General features: G+C 45.8%; 1 protein-coding gene across 7 annotated transcripts in view; it reads right to left on the bottom strand.

The window, feature by feature from the left end:
* Positions 1-25,258, bottom strand: part of zranb3 (zinc finger, RAN-binding domain containing 3) — a 295,756-nt gene that overhangs the window by 212,841 nt on the left and 57,657 nt on the right. The window lies entirely within an intron of this gene.

Here is a 25,258-nt window from a genome sequence, read left to right as displayed (position 1 = left end):
GAGGACTGTGTCCCGGGGGTGATTCACGAGGGCCAGACGGGTTTTGTTCAGGGAAGGCAGCTGAATACCAATGTGCGGAGGCTCCTTAACGTAATCATGATGCCTGCAATAGAGGGGGAAGCGGAGATAGTGGCGGCGATTGCCGCGGAGAAGGCCTTCGATAGGGTGGAGTGGGGTACCTCTGGGAAGGATAGACGAGATTCCACTGAAGAGGGCGGGAAGGAGTTTTCGGTACCTGGGAATCCAGGAGGCCAGGAGCTGGGGGGCCCTACACAAGCTCAACTTGACGAGGCTGGTGGAGCAGACGGAGGAGGAGTTTAAAAGGTGGGTTATGCTGCCACTCTCCCTGGCGGGTAGGATACAGTAGGTGAAGATGACGGTGCTCCCGAGGTTTCTTTTTATATTCCAGTGCCTCCCCATCCTGATCCCTAAGGCCTTTTTTAAGCGGGTCAGTATGAGCATCATGGGATTCGTGTGGCCGGAAAAGACCCCGAGGGTGAGAAGGGTGTTTCTGGAGCGGAGTAGGGACAGAGGAGGGTTAGCGTTACCTAATCTGTGTGGGTATTACTGGGCTGCCAATGTGGCGATGATACGCAAGTGGGTAATGGAGGGGGAGGGGGTGGCGTGGAAGAGGCTGGAAATAGCGTCCTGTGTGGGCACGAGTCTGGGAGCGCTGGTGACAGCACCGCTGCTGCTCCCGCCGACTAAGTCCACCACGAGTCCGGTGGTGGCGGTGACTTTGAAAATTTGGGGGCAGTGGAGATACCACAGGGGTGAGGTAGAGACTTCGGTTTGGTCCCCGATCCGGGAGAACCATTGGTTCGTCCCGGGGAGAATGGATGGAGGGTTCTTGAGCTGGCACAGGGCAGGAATTAGAAGGATGGGGGACCTGTTTTTAGATGGGATGTTTGCGAGCCTTGGGGTGCTGGAGGAAAGATTCGGGCTTCCCCCCAGAAATGCCTTCAGGTACATGCAGGTAAGGGCATTTGTAAGACGGCAGGTGAGGGAGTTCCTGCTGCTTCCAGCACTCAGGATCCAGGATAGGGTGTTCTTAGGGGTGTGGGTTGGAGAGGGCAGGGTCTCGGCGATCCATCAGGAGATGCAGGAGGAGGAGGAGACTTCGGTGGTGGAGCTAAAGGGTAAATGGGAGGAGGAGGAGCTTGGGGAGGAGATAAACGAGGGAGCGTGGGCGGGCACCCTGGGTAGGGTTAATTCTTACTCCTCTTGCACCAAGCTTAGCCTGATACAATTTAAGGTTCTTCACAGAGCGCATATGACAGGGGCGAGGCTGAGCAGGTTCTTTGGGGTGGAAGACAGGTGTGGGAGGTGCTCGGGGAGCCCAGCAAATCATCCCCACATATTCTGGGCATGCCCAGCGCTGGATGGGTTCTGCAGGGGTATTGCGAGGACGGTGTCTAAGGTGGTGAACACCCGGGTTAAGCCGAGCTGGGGGTTAGCACTATTTGGGGTATCGGTCAAGCCGGGAGTGCAGGAGGCGAAAGAGGCCGATATTCTGGCCTTTGCGTCCCTGGTAGCCCGTAGGAGGATTCTGCTACAGTGGAAAGATGCGAGGCCCCCAAGCGTGGAAGCCTGGATCAGCGACATGGCAGGATTCATTAAATTGGAGAAGGTAAAATTTGCCTTGAGTGGGTCTGTGCAAGGGTTCTTCAGGCGGTGGCAACCGTTCCTAGACTTTCTAGCCGAGCGTTAGGAGGTGGTCAGCAGCAGCAGCAACCCAGAGGACTTTGTACTTTGTGCTTTCTACTGTGTTTATTATACAAACCTTGATGGGGGGTTTGTATATTGGGGGAATTCGTGATGTTAGTTGTAAGATGTGTATTTATGTGTTCTTTGTTTTTCTTTTTTCTGTAAGGGGGGGTTGTTGAAAATATATAAAAATTTGAATAAAAATATTTCTTAAAAAAAAACTGGTGAGTTAATAGTGGGGAACACAGAAATGGCAGAGATGTTAAATCAATACTTTGCCTCAGTTTTCACGATGAAGGACACTAGTACCATTCCTATGGGAACTGACAATTCAGAGGTAATATAAAGGGTTGAATTTGGAGCAATCAGCATCAATAGGGAAACGATACTCTTGGGATTGAGGGCAGACAAGTCTCCAGGGCCTGATGGCCTACATCCTCGGGTGTTGAAGGAAGTGGCAGCAGCGGTAGTGGACCCATTGGTTATAATATTCCAAAATTCCATGGACAAGGGAAAGGTTCCAGTGGATTGGAAAAATGCTAACCTAGCACCCTTATTCAAAAAGGGAGGGAGGCGGAATGTGGGAAATTACACTCCAGTTAGTTTAACATCTGTTGTTGGAAAATTGTTAGAATCAATTATCGAGGGTGTAATATCTGGACATTTGGAAAGCCAAAGCGCTATGTCAGTCAGCCTGGTTTTATAAACTACAAATCATGTTTGACTAATGTGCTCGAGGACTTCGAAGATGTAATAAGCAAAGTGGATAATGGGGATCCTGTAGATGTAATATATCTGGATTTACAGAAGGCGTTTGATCAGGTGTTGCACAGAAGGTTAAGTCACATGATGAGATCACATGGGATTGAAGGTAACTTATTAGCTTGGATAGAAGACTGGCTGACAGACAGGAGACAAAGAGTCGGGATAAATGGGTCTATTTCTGGATAGCAAGATGTGTCATGTGAGAGTCCCTTTAAGAAAGGTTTTATTCACCACATGGCTTGTAGCATGGCTTGAGTGATGTCATTTGTGGGTGGAACTGGGCTGTGGCTGTCAGGTGAGATGGGGTTTAGTTTTTGGTTTAATTTTCGGTTTGTTTGTTTGGACTGCAGAAAAAGAAGCACTGTGTTAAGCTGCAGGAAATTTCCCTGTTTTCTCTCTGTTTTTATTATAAAGCTGTTCCAGTGAACTCAAAGCACATTGGGTGTGGCAAACTGCCTTGATAATCTAGAGTTAAGGTAATCTCTAGCTAGGCTAGAGTTGCTTTCCGGAAGGAGTTTTGAATCTGCTGGTTAGAAACTGGACCAGAATCTCGGAAAGGACCAGTCCCATTCAAGTGAGATTACAGTGTGCTGGGCCACGCCCTTGAAAGGGGTTTTGGTTTATTGGATTTTATATTAGATTGGAACAGCTAAGGGGGATTCATTAAGAGTTGTATACATAGATTACTGCAGCTGTTGTGTTTTTTTCATGTTTGAAATTGATAACAAAAAAGCTAAGTGTTTTATATATGTTAACTACATTCTTATAATAAATTTTGTTTTGTTAAAAGCACCTAGGAAATCTGATGAATCACCCCTGAAGTGAAGGCTCTTGTGCTTATCCTAGCCAAATTCAACATAAAAATTATAGGTCAGGTGAGCTTGATACTACACTTTGGAGTATCTGAGCCCTGGCCCATAACAGATGCAACTAGTGGGGTGCCACAGGGTTCGCTCCTTGTGCCCCATATTTACAATCTATATTAACAACTTGGATACAGGGATAGAACGTTCGATAGCCATATTTGCAGTCAACACAAAAATAGGTGGGACAGTAAGTTGCAATGAGGAAATAAGAACCTTACAAATGGATATAGATAGGTTAGGAGAGTGGTCCAAAATTTGGCAGATGGAGTTTAACGTGGAGAAGTGCGAGGTCATGCATTTTGATCGAAAAAAATGGAAAGACAATTTATTCTCTAAATGGGGAGAGACTTTGGGGTGCTCCGATGCGAGGGATCTGGGGGTCCTCGTGCATGAGTCCCAGAAAACGAGCATGCAGGTGCAGCAGATAATAAGGAAAGCAAATGGAATGTTGGTATTCATAGCAAGAGGAATAGACTATAAAGGTAAGGAAGTGCGGTTGCAACTATACAAGGCATTGGTAAGACCGCACCTGGAATATTTTTTGGTCCCCTTATTTGAGGAAAGATGTAGTGGCATGAGAAGCAGTTCAGAGGAGGTTCACTGGACTGATTCCAGAGCTGAGGGGTTTGTCGTACGAGGAGAGATTGAACAGTTTAGACCTACACTCTCTAGAGATTAGAAGAATGAGGGGAGATCAAATTGAGGTGTACAAGATGCTAAAAGGTTGTCTTATTTGCTACCCCAGAGTGCGATGGATGCAGGGACCGCGAGTCAATTTAAGGAGGAGTTAGACAGATTTTTAATTGGTAATGTGTTGAAGGGTTATGGAGAACGGGCAGGACGGTGGAGTTGAGGCCAGGATGGGATCAGCCATGATCACATTGAGGGTGTTAGGCTCGGGAGGCTAAATTGCCTACTCCTGCTCCTAGGTCATGTGCTCTAGGGAAGAGATGCTCTGGCTGATTTTGCAATCCAGCTCTTGGTCTGTAGCATTGTGGGTAACGGATGAGGAACGTATCAGTCAAGATAGAATGGCGGAGCAGACTCGATGGGCTGAATGGTCTAATTCTGCTCATAAATCTTATGAACTAATACATGCTCAGGTATTGCTATTGCAACGTACTCAACCTACCACCCCGGCGAGTACTGACTTCCCCTCCACAAAAAAGTCTATTTGTGAGTATACCCGATGCACATTATTATGTGAGTATCCCCGATGCACATCCCCCTCTCTCAGCATATTAAACTTCCATGGGTACACCCCACGCACCCCCCTCCCCATACTGCTCTATAAACACAACCAATTTTTTCACCATCCTCCAAGTTACCCAGGATCTGCCATATCCAGCTGGTGAAGGGATCCAGCCGAATCCAGGCCTGCCTCGGTTCCAGGCCCACCAAAAATGGCTGCCATCATCTCCCTCACCCAAATTCAAACACAAAGAAACCTACGTCACCAGCAATTGACCCAACTCCCGCCCTCCTCGGCTTCCTCACCACCACCGCTCCCCCCCCTGCGATCAGTCAGCCAACCGACCCAACTCCAAAAAACATCCTTCCCCCGCCTGAACAAAGAAAACCCAGCAAACCTAGGCATGCCCCCGCCCCCCCAACCCCACCCCCTCGGCTATCAGCTGCAACCCTCACATTGCTCCTGTTCACTAGCACAACAGCTAGCATGGTTACCCCCCACTTGGAAAACAACGAAAAGACCCAACCCGAAAAAGCCCAAACTATCCCACAGCCATTCCCAAATCCAAAACGGTGCACATCAGAAGGAACACACGCATACCCTTGACGGGACAAACTAACCCAATCTCCCATTGAGAAGAAACACAGACTCAAAATAACATTACAGTAGTTAGGACAAACGATCCTGTGAACCTTGAAACAAAAAAAACCTCCATAACTGTACGTAACAGCTATCAATTCTCCCCCAAACTATTCTTGTTCACAAAGTGAGTCACCTCCTCCAGCGTATTAAAATAATGTTCTCGGTCTTTGTGGTAGTAGAGGTATTACGGTACCTGGTAATGCTGGAACACCATTGGTATAAATTGTATGCTTCCTATTGGTCAAGCTGTATGGTCGCTCCGCCCTGCTAGGCGGGGTATAAGAGCCCGTGCCGCCCCAGCAGCCTTCATTCTGTACCTGAGCTACTGGGGGAAACATCTAGCTTATTAAAGCCTCCAGTTGGACTACAACCTCGCTTTAGTGGTCATTGATCGTGCATCAACTTAATAAGCTAGATTTAAAAGGATGGAGCTCCGAATCAAGCCGGAGTGTCTGCAACTCAGCCCCCACGCGGCGAACTCAGCGGCAATCTTCAAGCACTGGCTGGCGTGTTTTAAAGGTTATCTCGGGACGACCGAAAACACACCCACGGGAGAACAGAAAATGCAAGTCCTGCACTCAAGGGTGAGCCCGGAGATTTACACCCTCATCGAGGAAGCGGAAGACTTTGATGTGGCAATAGAGCTACTAAAAGGACATTATATCCGCCCAGTAAACCAGGTCTACGCCCGACATCTGCGAGCGACGAGGCGACAAATCCCTGGGGAATCGCTGGAAGAATTCTACCGTGCACGCCTGGTGTTGGGGAGAAACCGCAGCTGCCCGCAAGTTTCGGCGAGCAAACACACTGAACTCTTCGTCAGGGACGCTTTTGTGGCAGGTATGCTGTCCTCCCAAATCCGCCAGTGATTGCTGGAAAAAGACACTCTAGGTCTCAAGGAGGCACGGGCCCTTGCAGGCTCCCTGGATGTGGCCTCCAGAAATGCCCGCACTTACATTACCGACCGCGCGGCAGCCCCCTGGGCAGCGTGGAACCCCTCCGCAGCCAACCCCGAGACATCCCCCATCCCCCTACAGGCTTGTGCTGCAAGGTGGCCTGGCAACCCCGGGGGGCCCCGCTGCTACTTTTGCAGGCAGGCCAAGCACTCCTGCCAGCGCTGCCCGGCCCGCGCATCCAGCTGCAAGGGATGCGGTAAAAAGGGCCATTTCGTGGTGGTATGCCAGGCCTGTGCGGTTGCCGCAGTCTCCGGTTCCCACTCAGTTGAGATAAAGGGGTTTTGTGTAGCAAACCTCACAGTCCAGGGAAGGGAGTTTAAAAATTACCGGCTCTACGTCCTTCCCCACCTCTGCGCGGCCACACTCTTAGGTTTAGACTTCCAGTGTAATCTCCAAAGTCTAACTTTCAAATTTGGCGGCCCTATACCCCACCTCGCTGTCTGCGGCCTCGCGCCCCTTAATGTGGTGGTAGAGGTATTACGGTACCTGGTAATGCTGGAACGCCATTGGTAGAAATTGTATGCTTCCTATTGGTCAAGCAGTATGGTAGCTCCGCCCTGTAAGGCGGGGTATAAGAGTCCATGCCGCCCCAGCAGCCTTCATTCTGTACCTGAGCTGCTGGGGGAAACATCTAGCTTATTAAAGCCTTCAGTTGGACTACAACCTCGATTTAGTGGTCATTGATCGTGCATCAGTCTTTAAACGAGACCCACAGATTCGCTGTGCACAGCATTCCAAACCGAACTTTGCTCCTGGAAGATCACCGTCTTGGCCTTGTTTTTTTGTTATTTTAAATTGAGTACCCAATTCATTTTTTCCAATTAAGGGGCAATTTAGCATGGCCAATTCACCTACCCTGCACATCTTTTGGGTTGTGGGGGCGAAACCCACGCAAACACGGGGAGAATATGCAAACTCCACACGGACAGTGATCCAGAGCCGGAATCAATCCTGGGACCTCGGCGCCGTGAAGCAATAGTACTAACCACTGGGCCACCGTGCTGCCCCGTCTTGGCCTTGATAAACACAGCTCGATGTTTAGCCGGATCAGCCCCAAAGTCCTGGTAAATTTGTATGGTGTGTCCCTCCCACCTACACTCTTCTTCGGAAGTTCATTCCAGACTCCAACCACCCTCTGGCTAAAAAATGTTTTTCTCACATCACTTTTACTCCTTTTGCCCATTTGATGAATCTGTGCCCTTTGAGACACTACTTACACTGTCCACACCCCTCAGGATCTTCAATAGCATAGAAAATAGGAGGAGACCATTTGGCCCGGAGAGCCTGCTCCGCCATTCATTATGATCATTGTTGATCATCAAGTTCAATACCCTGGTCCAGCCTTACCCCCCATATCCCTTTAGTCCCAAGAGCTATATCTAATTTCTTCTTGAAATTACTCAATGTTTTGGCCTCAACTACCTTCTGTGGTAGTGAATTCCACAGATTCATCATTCTTTGGGTGAAGAAATTTCTCCTCACCTCAGTCCTAAAAGGTTTATCCCTTATCTTCAAACTATGATCCCTAGTTTTGCACTCCCCCACCATCGGGAACATTCTTTTTGAATCTACCCGCTCTAATCCTGTCAGAATTTTGTTAGGTTCTATGAGATCCCCTCTCACTCTTCAAAACTCCAATGATTATAATCCTAACTGATTTAGTCTCTCCTCACATGACAGTCCCGCATCCTAGGAATAAGCCTGGAAAACCTTTGCTGCACTCCCTCCATAGTAAGAGCATCCTTCCGCAAATAAGAACACCAAAACTGCAGGTACGACCTCACCAATGCCCTATGCAATTGCAGTAAAACATCTCTGCTCCTATACTCAAAACTTCTTACTATGAAGGCCAGCGTACCATTTGCCTTCTTTACTGTCTGTTGTGCCTGCACACTTACTTTCAGCGACAGATGCACGAGAACACCAAGTTCTCGCTGAGTATTCACATCTCTCAATTTATACCCATTCAAATGATAATCTGCCTCCCTATTTTTGCTACCAAAGCGGATAATGTCGCATTTATTAATATTATACTGCATCTGCCATGCATGTGCCCACTCACTCAGCCTGTCCAAATCCCGCTGAAGCATCTCTGCACCCTCCCACCCAACTTTGTATCATCTGCAAATTCGGAGATACTACATTTAGTTCCCTCTTTCAAATCATTAATATATAGCGTGAACAGTTTGGGTCCTAATACAGATCCCTGACGCACCCCACTAGTCACTGCCTGCCAATCAGAAAAAGACCCATTTATTCCAACTTTTTGCTTCCTGTCTACTATCCAGCTTTTTATCCATCTCAAGATACTACCCCCAATCCCATTTAGTTCAACTTGACATATTAATCTACTATGTGAGACCTTGTCAAAAGCCTTCTGAAAGTCCAAATAAACCACAATCCAACTGTTCCCCTAGTCAACTCTACCAGTTACATCTTCAAAGAATTCTAGTAGATTTCTCAAGCAGGATTTTCCTTTCCTAAATTCACACTGACGTTGTCTGATTACACCACTGCTTTCCAAATGCTGTGCTGTGAAATCCTTGATAATAGGACTCTAGCAACTTTCCTTCTACCAACGTTAGGCTCACGGTCTATAGTTCCCTGTTTTCCCTCTACCTCCATTTTTGATTAGTGCGGTTACATTCACTACCCTCCAATCAGGAGGAACCATTCCAGAGTCGAAGAATTTTGGAAAATGAACACCAGTGCATCTACTATGAAGGGGAGGTGGTGGCATAGTGGTATTGTCACTGGACTAGTAAACCAAAGACCTAGAGTAATGCTCTGGGGATCCAGGTTCAAATCCCACCACTGTAGATCGTGAAATTTGAATTTTAAAAGAATTTGGAATTAAATTTCGAATGAAACCATTGTTGATTGTCAGAAAAAAACATCTGGTTCACTAATGTCCTTCAGGGAAGAAATCTGCCAACTTTACCTGGTCTGGCCTACTGGTGACTCCAGACCTGCAGCAATGTGGTTGACTCTTACCTGCCCGCTCAAGGGCAATTAGGAATGGGCAATATATGCTGGCACAGCCTGCGACGCCCACATCCCATGAATGAATAAAGAAAAACTATTTCTCGGGCTACTTCTTTAAGTACTCTGGGATGAAGATTAGCAGGCCCTGGAGATTTGTCTACCTTCAATCCCATTAATTTCCCCAAAACAATTTCTTTCCTAATCCTAATTTTCTTTAGTTCCTCACTAAAACTTGCACTTCTCAGAACTTCCAGTACATTATTCATGTCTTCCTTTGTGAAGACTGAAGCAAAGTACAATTTAGTTCCTCAGCCATTTCTATTGCTTTTTCTTACTCATTTGTATGCCTCTTCTTTGAATCTAATACTATCTCAGATTTCCCTTGTAAACCATGGCTTGGCCAGTTCCCTTTCTATTCTTGAGGCAAATAGGAATAAACAACTTTGGAGTTCACCCATTTGTTTTGAATGCCTGCCATTGCCTGTCCGCTGTCCTTCCTTACAGTAATAGAAGAACATACATAGAACAGTACAGCACAGTACAGGCCTTCAGCCCACGATGTTGTTCCGACCATTTATCCTAATCGAAGATCAACCTAACCTACACTCCTTCAATTTACTGCCTTCCATGTACCTGTCCAAGAGTCGCTTAAATGTTCCTAATGACTCTGACTCCACCATCTCTGCTGGCAGTGCATTCCACACACCCACCACTCTCTGTGTAAAGAACGTACCTCTGACATCTCCCCTATACCTTCCTCCAATCACCTTAAAATTATGTCCCCTTGTGACAGCTATTTCAGCCCTGGGAAAAAGTCTCTGGCTATCCACTCTATCCATGCCTCTCATCACCTTGGACACCTATCAAGTCACGTCTCTGGCATCTTCGCTGGAGTGCGAAAAGCCCTAGCTCCCTCAACCTTTCTTCATAAGATATGCTCTCCAGTCCAGGCAGCATCCTGGTAAATCTCCTCTGTACCCTCTCCAAAGCATCCACATCCTTCCTATAATGAAGCGACCAGAACTGGACATAATATTCCAAGTGTGGTCTAACCAGGGTTTTATAAAGCTGCAGTAAAACCTCACGACTCTTAAACTCAATCCCCCTGTTAATGAAAGCCAACACACCATATGCCTTCTTAACAACCTATCAACCTGGGTGGCAACTTTGAGGGATCTATGTACGTGGACCCCAAGATCCCTCTGTTCCTCCACACTTCCAAGAATCCTGCCTATTAACCCTGTATTCAGCATTCAAATTCGACCTTCCAAAATGAATCACTTCACATTTATCGAGGTTGAACTCCATCTGCCACTTCTCAGCCCAGCTCTGCATCCTGTCAATGTCCTGTTGGAACCTGCAACAACCCTCAACACTATCTACAACTCTCCCAACCTTCGTGTCATCGGCAAACTTACTAACCCACCCTTCCACTTCCTCATCCAAGTCATTTATAAAAACCACAAAGAGCAGAGGTCCCAGAACAGATCCTTGCGGGACACCACTGGTCACCGACCTCCAGGCGGAATACTTACCATCCACTACCACTTGCTGTCTTCTTTCGGCCAGCCAATTCTGTATCCAGACAGCCAAATTTCCCTGTATCCCATGCCCCCTAATTTTCTGAATGAGCCGACCATGAGGAACCTTATCAAATGCCTTACTGAAATCCATATACACCACATCCACTACCCGACCTTCATCAATGTGTCTCGTCACATCCTCAAATAATTCAATGAGGCTTGTGAAGCATGACCTGCCCCTCACAAAGCCATGCTGACTATCTTTAATCAAATTATGTTTTTCTAAATAATCATAAATCCTATCTATCAGAATCTTTTCCAATATTTTGCTCACCACAGACGCAAGACTGATGGGTCTGTAATTCCCGGGGATTTCCCTATTCCCTTTCTTGAACAGGGGAACAACATTAGCCTCCCTCCAATCATCTGTTACTACTCCAGTGGAGAGTGAGGACTCAAAGATCATCTCCAATGGCACAGCAATCTCCTCCCTCGCTTCCCGTAGTAACCTTGGGTATATCCCGTCAGGCCCAGAGGACTTATCTATCCTGATGCTTTTCAAAATTTCCAGCACATCCTCCTTCTTAATATCAACCTGTTCGCGTCTATTAACCTGGTTCACACTGTTCTCATGAGCAACAAGGTTCCTCTCTCGAGTGAATACTGAAGCAAAATATTCATTTAGTGTTCCCTACTTCCTCAGACTCTAGGCACAAGTTCCCTCCACTATCCCTGATCGGCCCTACTCTCACTCTGATCATCCTCTTATTTCTCACATAAGTATAGAACGCCTTGGAGTTTTCCCTAATCCTTCCCGCCAGGGCCTTTTAATGCCCCCTTCTAGCTCTCCTCAGTCCATTTTTGAGTTCCTTCCTGGCCACCTTGTAACCTTCTAGAGCCGTGCCAGAACCTTGCTTCCTCAACCTTACCTAAGCTTCCTTCTTCCTCTTGACTAGAAGCTCCACTTCTCTTGTCATCCAAGGCTCCTTCACCTTACCATTCCTTCCTCGTCTCAGTGGGACAAAGCTATCCAGCACTCGCAGCAAGTGCTCCTTAAACAACCCCCCTATTACTGTTGTGCATGTCCCCAAGAACAATTGTTCCCACTTTATGCTCCTCAGCTCCTGTCTAATGGAAGTATAATTTCCCCTCCCCCAATTAAATACCTTCCCATATTGTCTGTTCATATCCCTCTCCATGACTATGGCAAAGGTCGAGGAGTTGTGGTCACTGTCACCGAAATGCTCTCCCACCGAGACATCTGATACCTGGCCTGGTTCGTTGCCGAGCACCAAGTTCAATATGGCCTCCCTCCTAGTCGGCCTATCTACATATTGAGTCAGGAATCCTTCCTCTACACACCTGACAAAATCTGCTCCATCCAAACCATTTGTACTGATGAGGTTCCAGTCAATATTAGGGAAGTTGAAGTCACCCATGACAACAACTCTGTTACTTCTGTACCTTTCCAAGATCTGCCGTCCAATCTGTTCCTCTATCTCTCTGCTGCTATTGGGGGATCTATAGAAAACTCTCAAGTGACTGCTCCTTTCTTGTTTCTGACTTCCACCCATTCTGACTCAGTAGACAAACCCTCCTCAACTACCTCCTTTTCTGCAGCTGTGGTGCACGCCCTAATTAACAGTGCCACTCCCCCTCCTCTTTCACCTCCCTCCCTATTCTTCTGAAAACATCCAAACCCCGGAACATCTAACAACTATTCCTGCCCCTGTGAAATCCATGTCTCCGTAATGGCCACAACATCGTAGTTCCAGACACTGATCCATGCTCTAAGTTCATCTCCCTTATTCCTGACACTCCTTGCATTGAAACAGATGCACTTTAACCCATTCCACTGAGTGCAACTTTGCCCTATCAACTGTCTATCCTTCCTCACAGACTCGCTGCATACTATTACTGCCTGTTCAACAGCTACCCTATCCTCGGATCCATAGCTCTGGTTCCCATCCCCCTGCCAAACTAGTTTAAACTCTCCCAAAGAGCTCTAGCAAACTTCCCACCCAGGATATTAGGTGCCCCTCCAGTTTAGGTGCAATTCGTCCTTCATGTACAGGTCCTACCCTCCCCAGAAGATATACCAATGATCCACATATCTGAAGCCTTCCCTCCTGCATCAGCCCTGTAGCCACGTGTTCAACTGCACTCGCTCTCTGTTCCTTGCCTCACTTGCACGTGGCACTGGTAGAAATCCTGAGATCACTACTCTGCTTGTCCTGCTCTTTAGCTTCGAACCTAACTCCCTAAAATGACTTTTTAGATCCTCGTCCCTTTTCTTAGCTATGTCGTTGGTGCCTATGTGCACCACGACTTCTGATTGTCACCCTCCCCCTTAAGAATCCTGTAGACTCGATCCGACACATCCCTGGCCCTGGCACCCGGGAGGCAACATACCTTCCAGGAGTCTCGCTCGTGACCACAGAATCTCCTATCCATTCCCCGAACCATTGAGTCTCCTCTTTCTATTGCTTTTCTATTCTCCCCCAAACCTTCTGAGCCACAGAGCCAGGCTCAGTGCCAGGGACCTGGCCGCTAGGGCCTTTCCCCAGTAGGTCATCCCCCCCCCAACAGCATCCAAAACGGTATACTTGTTTTGAAGGGGAACTGCCACGAGTGATCCCTGCACTGTCTGCCCTTTCGTTTTCCTTCCCCTGACTGTAACTCAGCTACTATTTTTCTGTACCTTGGGTGTGGCTACCTTCCTGTAACTCTTCTCTATCACTCCCTCTGCCTCCCAGATGATCAGAAGTTCATCCAGTTCCAGCTCCCTAACGTGGTCTCTGAGGAGCTGGAGTTGGGTGCACATCCCGCAGGTGTAGTCAACGGGGACACCGGTGGTATCACTCACCACCCACATCCTACAGGAGGAGCATGCAACTGCCCTAGCCTCCATCCCCTCTGATCTTACAGAATGTAGCTGCGCTGTGAACCAACTGGAACTCCACCTTCCGACTCAGCTGCACTCTCTGTAAAACCCCTGGCTCCCTTCATGCTCTTTGAGGAAGTGTAGGAAACAAAATGAAAGGAGCACCTTGCTCCCGCCTCACCTAACTCCCTCAGTCACCAAACTCTCACTATAGCACTCAAATGTACCCAAATTCAGCACTCGTGCAAACAAGGTCAGTACTGTAAGCTGGCTCACCTTCATCCTGTGTGACTAGCCTCTGAAAACTGGCCTAATCCAATTTACTAATTAACAAGCTCCAGCTGCAAGTAGAACCTCTGTTTAAAGCTGATTGAAAACTCACCTTCTTCTAACCCCAAACAACAACTTTAAAGTTAATTAACTAAATAAAAGACTAGACTTTAGATAAAAATGAACCCTTAATATAATGTTTCCCAGTCCATCATTGCCAACTCATGCCTCGTACCATCATAGCTACCTTTATAAATTCAGGATCTTGGTCTCAGAATCAACCACCTCACTATTCACCTTGATAAAGATTTCTACCATATTATGGTCACTCATCACCAAGGGTTCTCTCACAACTAGATTGCTAACCAATCCTTTCTCATTGCACAACACCCAGTCCAAAATGGACTATTCCCTTGTTGGTTCTTCAACATACTAGTCCAGAAAACCATCCCGTGAGACTCCAGAAATTTCTACTGTACTGTGACTAATTTGAGTCACCAAATCTATATGCAGATTAAAGTCATCCATAATCATAGATGTTTCTTTATTGCATGCATACCTCTATCAAGTTTTCTCTCAAGTCTTCTTTTCCCCAAAGAAAATAAACCCAGCCTCTGTAATCTATCCTGACAGCTAGTTTATCCTGAAATTATTCTTGTTCGTCACCTCTGTACTCACTACAATGCCTCCACATACATCCTCAAGTATGGCACCCAGAACTGAACGCAGTACTCCAGATGAGGCAGAATAATAATTCAACATGACCTCTCTATCCTTGTATTCCCTATTAATGAAACCGAGGAAACATATGCTATATTAACTGCTCTCTTAACATGCCCTGTCGCCTTCAATGAGTGATGTACATATACACCGAGGTACCTTTGTTCCTACACAACCTTTACCTCCCTTTATTTTGTACTGTTTTTCCACATTTTCCCTGCCAAAATGAATCACTTCACACTTTTTTGCATTGTACTTCAATCTGCCACTTGTCTCCCCATCCATTGAAATGTCTACGTCCTTCACAAGTTCAAGACTATCCTCATCACAGTTGACAATGCTGTCAATCTTCGTATCATTTAGAAATTTTGAAATCATGCCCTGCACACCACAGTCTAGGTCATTAACATACATCAGGAAGAGCAAGGGTCTGAAGACCGACTCCTGGGGAACTTCACTACAAACCTTCCTGCAATCTGATAACTATTTATAACCCCTCTGTTTCCTGCACTCAGCCAATTTCTTATCCAAGTGCCTACTTTCGCTTTTATCCTATGAGCTCAAACTTTGCTCATCTGTAGCGTGGCACTTATCAAATGCCTTTTGAAAATCCCATTCACACATCAACAGCATTGCCTGTATTAACCTTCTCCATAACCTCTTCAAAAAAACTGCAGCAAGTTAATTAAATATGATTTTCCTTAATGAATCCATGCTGGCTTTTCCTTAGTTATCTTGCACTTGTCTAAGTGACTATGGATGGTCTCTAGCGATAGTTTCCAACAGCTTGCAGTTGCCAGTATTATCCTTGCACACCTTTTTGAACAAGGGTGTAAGATTTGCAATTCTCCAGACTTCCAGCACCACTCCTGCGTCTAAGAAAGACTGACAGATTATCACCAGTGCCTCTCTAAATTTCATTCTCGCCTCCCTTGGATGCATCATATCGGTCCTGGTAGCTTATAAATTTTCAAGATAGCCTTTCTAACATTTCCTCCTCCTCACTTGCAAATTCCTTGAGTGTACCAGTTACCTCCTCCCTCACCTTGGCCTGGGTAGTATCCTCTTCCTTTGTAAAGACAGCTGCAGAGGACTCATTTATTACCTCTACTTCCTCTCCTACCTTCACGTGCAAATCTCCTTCTTTATCCCGAAACGGCCCTACTCTTTCTTGTACCACTCTTTTATTATTTCCATGCTTCTTGAAGACCTTGGGATTCCCATTAATGTGCAATGCTAGTCTCTGCATTCTTCCTTGGTGCTTTTCCTATTCGTTTTTTCATTTCCACTCTGGTCGTCACATTTTCCATTGTATTTTCTACCGGACATCTTTCATCTTCACCTCTATCTCGCGTCATCCAAGGTGTCCGAGATTTATTTGTCCTACCTTTCCACTTCAAGGGAATATACCCCGACATTGCCTGCAATGCTATCTCTCTGAAGATAGTCCATTGTTCAGTCACCATCTTTCCGGCCAACATTTGATTCTAACTCACTTGACTCAGATGCACCCTCACCCAATCAAATTTGGCTTTACCCCAATGAATTATCCCTACTCTGGATTGCTCCTTGTTCTTTTCCATGGTTAACGTAAACCTTACGATACAAGGGCAACTGTCCCCTAAATGCTTTCCCATTGTTATTTGCTTCACTTGGGCCTTTTCATTCCCCAGAACCAGGTCCAATAGTGCCTGCCCTCTCGTTACTTCAGAAACATCCCGTTGCAAAAAAATGATCTTGAACACACACGCTCTTCTTGCCCTTTTGCACTATTTCTATCCCACTCTACATTTGGATAATTGAAGTCCCCCGTTATAATGACTCTATAATTCTTGCACCGGACTGTAATCTTTTTGCAAATTTGATTCTGTACATCCCTTACACTAGTTGGTGGTCTATACATTACACTGATCAATGTTGGTACATCTTTTTTATTCCTTAGCTCGAGCCAGAGAGATTGTGTCCTCAGGAAAGTCCTTTCTTCCCAATACTGTAAATACCATACTGAATCAATATTGCCACTCACTTTTCTTGCTCGTGTGCTTCTCCTAAACACTTGCACCCAGGAATGCCCAGCCTTCCTTTCTTTAAGTCAGGCCTCCATTATAGCAATATCATAGTTCCATTTGTCAACCTGAAGTTCACCAATTTTAGAAATCACACTCCGTGCATTCACATTAACCCCAATTTTTAGGCTTTTAAAGCTTCCCCCTTACTCTGAACCCCATCTAATGGCTTATAATAGTCTATCAAACTCGCTTTGGGCGATGTGGATGACACCGTGGATAGCACTGCTGCCTCAGCGCCAGGCTCAATTCCAGCCTTGTCTGCATGGAGTTTATGCTTTCTCCCAGTGTCTGTGTGGGTTTTCTCCCGGTGATCTGGTTTCCACCCATGGTGCAAAAATGCGCAGGTTAGGTGGTATGGCCATGCTAAATTGCCCCTTAGTGTCCAAGGATGTGTAGGTTAGATGGGGGTTATGGATATAGGACGGGGAAGTGGGCTGACGTAGGGTGCTCTTTCAGAGGGTCGGTGCAGACCTGATGGGCCAAATGGCCTCCTTATGCGCTGTAGTAATTCTATGGCTCTCTATTTTCCTTGTGCACGGACATTAGCCCAGTCCTGTTAAGGTGTGAACCGTCGTTCTTGTTCTGGTCCCACCTGCCCTGGAACTGGTCCCGAATCCTCAAAAATCAAAAGCCCTCTAACCTACACCATTACTCCAACTACATGTTAAACTGCTCAATCTTCCCGTTCTTCTGTTCACTAGCACGTGGAACTGGGAGTAAAAGTCACCATTGTCTTGATGACCACAGGGTGCTTTCCCCTTTAAGGGGAACAGTTGACTGGTGGTGATTTAACCGGAGGGTCACCACACTTCGAGTGAGGGGCAACCTCAACCGGTACGAGAATTGAACCTGCGCTGTTGGCCTCACCCAGCATCACAAGCCAGCCGTCCAGCCAACTGAGCAAAACCGGCCCCCAAATAGGAGTAATCCTGAGATTACTGCTCTTGAGGTTCTGTTTTTCAATTCTCTTCCCAACTCCCTAAAATCTGCATTCAGGCTCCAGTCCCTTTTCCTGCCTATGCCATTGGTCTCAATGTGGACCACAACCTATTGCAGTTTTGCCCTCCCACAAACGCTCTGAATATCTAACCCTGGATCCAGGAAGGAAATCTTGGGAGTCATGTCTACGGTCGCCGAAAAGCCTGTCTGTTCCTCGAACTTGGTATCCCGTACCACTACAGCACTTCTACACTTCTGTTCCCCTCCTGCGCAGCTGTGCACCATGGTGCCACAAACTATGTCCTCTGAGGAACCATCTCGCTCACTAGTGTCCGAAGCGGAACAGCGGTTAAAGAGCAAGATAATCTCAGCGATTCCTGCAGTATCTGACTGTTACTCTTAGATACTCTCATGGTCACCCATTCCCTTTCTGCCTGTGTACCTCTCAGCTGCAGTATGACCACCTCTCTAAACCCGCTATCAACACAAATCTCAGCCTTGCGAATTCCCCCATAGTGACTCACCGCTTAAATTGCACAACCTGGAGCTCAAACTTCTATAGCTGATGACACTTCCTGTAGGTGTGGTCATTGAGGGCACTGTCTGCTTGTAAGGCTTCCCACATCCTGCAGGATGCACACATTCCACATGGTCAAGCTGCACTGACATACCTTATATAGTGTTTACTCACCTTCATTCCCGAATAGTCTGTGCCTCTCCCTCCTCTTGATGTAATCTCTCTACCCTCTCCCACTCGTGCATCTTTATGCAAACTCTCCATTCTCTCTCTCTCTCATGCCTCTTTATGTAGTCTCTCTGCTTTCTCCCTCTCGGCTCCCATTGTGAAATATTTATCAATGGAAAGCTAATCTCAGTAACGATTACAATGAAACTATACATTGTCGTGAAAACCCATCTGGTTCACCAACGTCCTTCAGGAAAAGAAAGTCCTTACCTAGACTGGCCTGCACTTAACTCCAGACCCACAGCAATATGCCAACTCTTAAATGCCTTTGATGTGGCCCAGTCAACTACTCAGGGCTTCAAAGACAAATCAGGATGGCCAATAAACACTAGCCTTTGTCCATGACACACACATCCCAGGAAGAAGAAACAAACTATTAGAATTACAATTTTGGACTGGTTGCTGACCCGTTCTAGCAATTGCAATATTAGCTTGCAAATCTGATGGGAGTTCACCTGTTAACCACTCCACCTCCTTGACCCTTCTTAAAACCCATCTGATCAACCCATCCTAAAATCTCTGACTGAAAATTAACTTTTCTTTGTGACTCTGCACAGTGGCTGTGATTCTTTTCTCGATGTCAAAGGCACACATGAATGAAACTTGCTGCTGTGACATAATTCTGCCCACATTCAGATGGAATTTGTGAATTGTCAGCTACACAATACTTTTGGCCGTGATTCTGCCATTGTAATGATGGCGAAACTGTCAAGTGTTCATCATAACTATGAAATTGGCAGCAGGCTTTGTCTGGTCATACACAGTTAAAACAAAAATTCAGAAGTTACTGTCAGTGATATCCTGCTCCTCCACAGGATGCACTACTGACGTTGCTGCAGACGACAGTCTTCAGAAGACACTGAACTGATGAGGACTTCTCCTTTTAACTGAAATATTGTTGTTAAAACTTTGCAAAAGGAGTTCCACTAGTGAAGTAGAACTGCATTTAAACCAGCATACTAAGTACTAATGAATGCTGAACAAGCTCTCGGACCTGGAAAATTAATTTTACATGTCTAATGGTAGTGCCGATGAGGTTTTGAAAAAGCCGATCTGCGGGGATTTGGAGCGCCTTCCTCGGATGGACTACCGGGTGGCCTCCCGCCGATTTGCTCGAGTTCGAGGAGTATCACCCTATTGAGGTAGTATGGGTTGAAGTCAGAAATAGGAAAGGAGCAGTCACCTTGTTAGGAGTTTTATATAGGCCCCCCCAATAGTAGCAGAGATGTGGAGGAACAGATTGGGAAACAGATTTTGGAAAGGTGCAGAAGTCACAGGGTAGTAGTCATGGGCGACTTTAACTTCCCAAATATTGAGTGGAAACTCTTTAGATCAAATAATTTGGATGGGGTGGTGTTTGTGCAGTGTGTCCAGGAAGCTTTTCTAACACAGTATGTAGATTGTCCGACCAGAGGAGGGGCAATATTGGATTTAGTACTGGGTAATGAACCAGGGCAAGTGATAGATTTGTTAGTGGGGGAGCATTTTGGAGATAGTGACCACAATTCTGTGACTTTCACTTTAGTAATGGAGAGGGATAGGTACGTGCAACAGGGCAAGGTTTACAATTGGGGAAGGGTAAATACGATGTTGTCAGACAAGAATTGAAGTGCATAAGTTGGGAACATAGGCTGTCAGGGAAGGACACAAGTGAAATGTGGAACTTGTTCAAGGAACAGGTGCTACGTGTCCTTGATATGTATGTCCCCGTCAGGCAGGGAAGAGATGGTCGAGTGAGGGAACCATGGTTGACAAGAGAGGTTGAATGTCTTGTTAAGAGGAAAAAGGAGACTTATGTAAGGCTGAGGAAACAAGGTTCGGACAGGGCATTGGAGGGATACAAGATAGCCAGGAGGGAACTGAAGAAAGGGATTAGGAGAGCTAAGAGAGGGCATGAACAATCTTTGGCGGGTAGGATCGAGGAAAACCCCAAGGCCTTTTACACATATGTGAGAAATATGAGAATGACGAGAGCGAGGGTAGGTCCGATCAAGGACAGTAGCGGGAGATTGTGTATTGAGTCTGAAGAGATAGGAGAGATCTTGAACGAGTACTTTTCTTCTGTATTTACAAATGAGAGGGGCGATATTGTTGGAGAGGACAGTGTGAAACAGATTGGTAAGCTCGAGGAAATACTTGTTAGGAAGGAAGATGTGTTGGGCATTTTGAAAAACTTGAGGATAGACAAGCCCCCCGGGCCTGACGGCATATATCCAAGGATTCTATGGGAAGCAAGAGATGAAATAGCAGAGCCGTTGGCAATGATCTTTTCGTCCTCACTGTCAACAGGGGTGGTACCAGGGGATTGGAGAGTGGCGAATGGCGTGCCCCTGTTCAAAAAAGGGACTAGGGATAACCCTGGGAATTACAGGCCAGTTAGTCTTACTTCGGCGGTAGGCAAAGTAATGGAAAGGGTACTGAAGGATAGGATTTCTGAGCATCTGGAAAGACACTGCTTGATTAGGGATAGTCAGCACGGATTTGTGAGGGCTAGGTCTTGCCTTACAAGTCTTATTGAATTCTTTGAGGAGGTGACCAAGCATGTGGATGAAGGTAAAGCAGTGGATGTAGTGTACATGGATTTTAGTAAGGCATTTGATAAGGTTCCCCATGGTAGGCTTATGCAGAAAGTAAGGAGGCATGGGATAGTGGAAAATTTGGCCAGTTGGATAACGAACTGGCTAACCGATAGAAGTCAGAGAGTGGTGGTGGATGGTAAATATTCAGCCTGGATCCCAGTTACCAGTGGCGTATCGCAGGGATCAGTTCTGGGTCCTCTGCTGTTTGTGATTTTCATTAATGACTTGGATGAGGGAGTTGAAGGGTGGGTCAGTAAATTTGCAGACGATACGAAGATTGGTGGAGTTGTGGATAGTGAGGAGGGCTGTTGTCGGCTGCAAAGAGACATAGATAGGATGCAGAGCTGGGCTGAGAAGTGGCAGGTGGAGTTTAACCCTGAAAAGTGTGAGGTTGTCCATTTTGGAAGGACAAATATGAATGCGGAATACAGGGTTAACGGTAGAGTTCTTGGCAATGTGGAGGAGCAGAGAGATCTTGGGGTCTATGTTCATACATCTTTGAAAGTTGCCACTCAAGTGGATAGAGCTGTGAAGAAGGCCTATGGTGTGCTCGCGTTCATTAACAGAGGGATTGAATTTAAGAGCCGTGAGGTGATGATGCAGCTGTACAAAACTTTGGTAAGGCCACATTTGGAGTACTGTGTACAGTTCTGGTCGCCTCATTTTAGGAAGGATGTGGAAGCTTTGGAAAAGGTGCAAAGAAGATTTACCAGGATGTTGCCTGGAATGGAGAGTAGGTCTTACGAGGAAAGGTTGAGGGTGCTAGGCCTTTTCTCATTAGAACGGAGAAGGATGAGGGGCGACTTGATAGAGGTTTATAAGATGATCAGGGGAATAGATAGAGTAGACAGTCAGAGACTTTTTCCCCGGGTGGAACAAACCATTACAAGGGGACATAAATTTAAGGTGAAAGGTGGAAGATATAGGAGGGATATCAGAGGTAGGTTCTTTACCCAGAGAGTAGTGGGGGCATGGAATGCACTGCCTGTGGAAGTAGTTGAGTCGGAAACATTAGGGACCTTCAAGCAGCTATTGGATAGGTACATGGATTACGGTAAAATGATATAGTGTAGATTTATTTGTTCTTAAGGGCAGCACGGTAGCATTGTGGATAGCACAATGCTTCACAGCTCCAGGGTCCCAGGTTCGATTCCGGCTTGGGTCACTGTCTGTGCGGAGTCTGCACGTCCTCCCTGTGTCTGCGTGGGTTTCCTCCGGGTGCTCCGGTTTCCTCCCACAGTCCAAAGATGTGCAGGTTAGGTGAATTGGCCAATGATAAATTGCCCTTAATGTCCAAAATTGCCCTTGGTGTTGGGTGGAGGTGTTGAGTTTGGGTAGGGTGCTCTTTCCAAGAGCCGGTGCAGACTCAGGGGGCCGAATGGCCTTCTTCTGCACTGTAAATTCAATGATAATCTATGATTAATCTAGGACAAAGGTTCGGCACAACATCGTGGGCCGAAGGGCCTGTTCTGTGCTGTATTTTCTATGTTCTATGTTCTAATGTCAATTTTTCTTTATGATACAAATTCCATGTGCTACAGTCCCAGTTGATGTTACAACTGGACGGGAAGATCCCAGAATGGAACACTGGCTCAAAAGACCGTAACTTTTACTGTTTTCATAAAACATGGAGGAACAGAGTCCAGGACTGCTAATTAGTTTTAACTAGATTATAATACAATGCACATTTACTCCCCTCTTTGCTTAACAAATACATAGATTTAAACATTAACATGGATCACAAAGCACTTCTTCAGCTACAATGGTCTAATTAACACCATCGGTACTTTAAATTTTTTTTTAGAGGATCCAATTATTTGTCTGTTCAATTAAGGGGCAATTTAGCGTGGCCAATCCACCTAACCTGCACATCTTTGGATTGTGGGGGTGAAACCCACGCAGACATGGGGCGAATGTGCAAACTCCACAGACATTGACCCAGGGCTGGGATTCGCACCTGGGTCCTCAGCGCCGCAGTCCCAGCGCTATCCACTGCGCCACATGCCGCCCCACAAACAGTACTTTTAAGCACACAAGATGACTGTGGTTAAATACACGCACTGCGCTCTGAATCCAAGTTTGTGTCTGTGGATTTCTCCACAGAATCCCTTCCAGATGGTGATGTTGATGTTTCAGAACTCCATTCCCAAAAACATGCTTTAAAATCTTCTCTCATAATTATGCTTTCCCTTAGCGGTTTACTTTCCAAAATCCAGACCACATTTTCCAAATGACAGTTTTAAACAAAGCTTCTGCTCCACTTTTAACAGTGAATCTAGTCCAGGATTTTACACCAATCCCTTTTAGGTTTCATTTGCCTTGACTTTGCACAAACTCCGAGATTCAGCCACTGATTTACATAGTTATTTCAACGCACATTTCATAGGCTGTAGTTAAAATCCCTCAAACTTGAAAATCAGTTCAGATATCTTTCTGGCCTCTCACGATCCAATGCCTTTTAGACTCTATGTGGCTTTATTGAACATTTCTCTGTTCTCGTATCTTTGACCTCAGACTTCTTGAAAACTTCTCTTCATCTCTAGTTTCCTTAATTAGCTGCTCTTCAGAACTCTGCACTTGTTTTCTTAACTGTTACTCCATGGTATGGCTTTTCTTCTAGCAAAGCTGAGAGAGATGTTCCCTTTCGTGGTTTGTAAACAAATGGCTTTCGCGGAGCTGTGAGAGCGGCCTTCTCTCTCATTCCCGATCTCCAAATTCAATCAAATTAGCCAATAAAACTTAAACATTTCTCTATCTTATAAGGCCTTGGTCTATGGAACACCCGCATGCTCATACATTTTATTCATTATTCACACTATAGACTTCTCTAATCACAATAGAAACATAGTTACAACTTAACCAACCCGCACACATCCATCCACTTTTGTTCACCTTTGTTCTAACTATAGGTTTTACCATTCTAGGCTTAGAAACATTAAATTAAACATTAAAAGCTATGACATATTTCTAATGTTTACCAATACAAATATAAATCCTTTAAAAAACAACCTTTGTTTTCCCAACAATTTTAATATAATTGATATAATTAATTTTAATACAATTATTTTTAAGCTTGTTTATGGTATTTCAGCTTTTAATGTGTACATCACAATTGTATTTCACAAATTTTACAAAAAGCAAAATAGTGGGGGGGAAAAAGCGTGTTTTATTTTCTGGTTTGCCATCTGTGAGAATTCTTCTAGGCTGCTTAACCTGCTTGATGACATCACTATTGCTGAAGATCCCCTGGACTTGGCAGCAGAATCAAAATAATATTGGAAAATGTTGTTGCTAACTTTGCCTTAGTTTAATTGCTCTGTTTTATCACCTTTGCTCGAGTCGCCAGGTATCTTTATGATACCGCCACGTGGTTCAAGTCCAAGTACACCGCTTAGTAAGATTTAAATCAAAGCACATTTATTATACACAGTAATCACTACTCATGTACAAATTCTACGTCTAAGCTACTTCTACAGCTAACAGGCCAATACTTAACTTGGAACTGGCCCACCAGGTCAGGGAAACGAATGGCCTTTCCTTCGGGTTCTGAGCCTGCGGGATTCGAAGTTGGTACAGATTGGTAGCTAGGAGCGCCTATCTCATAGCGACCGTTGAAGTAAGACTTACTGGATATCGGCGGCGGCTGAACCGGTCACTGTCAAGGGTTGGTTCGCGTTGCTGAGTGACCCGGTCAAGAAGAGCGATTTAGACTTGGGGCTTAATTCTTATAGTCCCCAGGGGCTTCCCGCCTTTCGGGGTAGACCCTGTACCTGGTTCCAAGTGATTGGACTTTGTCCCAATCACTTGGTTTGATTTTCTCCAATGCTGGAGCGGTTCCCTGATCGATGGGTGGTCTTGAGGTGGTCGTTCATCTCCTTTTGTGTAGGCTTCTGCTGGGGCCAAAGAGTCTGGTTTTGCTTTATGTGTCTAAATATTGCTTATTGTTCCCGGGGATTGCTCATTAGTATGCAGATGGCTGGTGTTTTGTTATGCTGATGGTTGCTGGTATCGATCTTGTCTGGCCTTTCCAGAGGCAAATACAGTCAACCTGCAGCTGCTCGTCTGTGTCCTGTTGGCTGACTTTCCCATCAGCCTTTGCTGTTCGTCATTTTAAATCGGGAGTTAGCCATTTTATGTGGCTACAATGTGAAATTCGCACCAGAGACAGATATATGTTTGTGGGCAGCTTTCTTCGGGATCAGTGGTAAACACCATTGCTTTGCCAAAATCCCGGCCATTAAGTAACTTAAGCCAGGAGGGACAAAGTAGCATCTCTATACTCTCGCTCCTGGCAGTTCAGGTCACAATGATTTAAAAAAGAGAAACTGACACACACTCGCAGGACAGTAACCTGGAAGCAAAAAGACTTGTTGGGAGTTATGTGCATTTTTCTTTCAACAACAATTTTTTTTTTTT

This window comes from Scyliorhinus torazame, chromosome 2 (assembly GCF_047496885.1).
Source record: "Scyliorhinus torazame isolate Kashiwa2021f chromosome 2, sScyTor2.1, whole genome shotgun sequence".
Lineage (NCBI taxonomy): Eukaryota > Metazoa > Chordata > Chondrichthyes > Carcharhiniformes > Scyliorhinidae > Scyliorhinus > Scyliorhinus torazame.
This window is presented reverse-complemented; position numbering and strand designations above follow the sequence as displayed.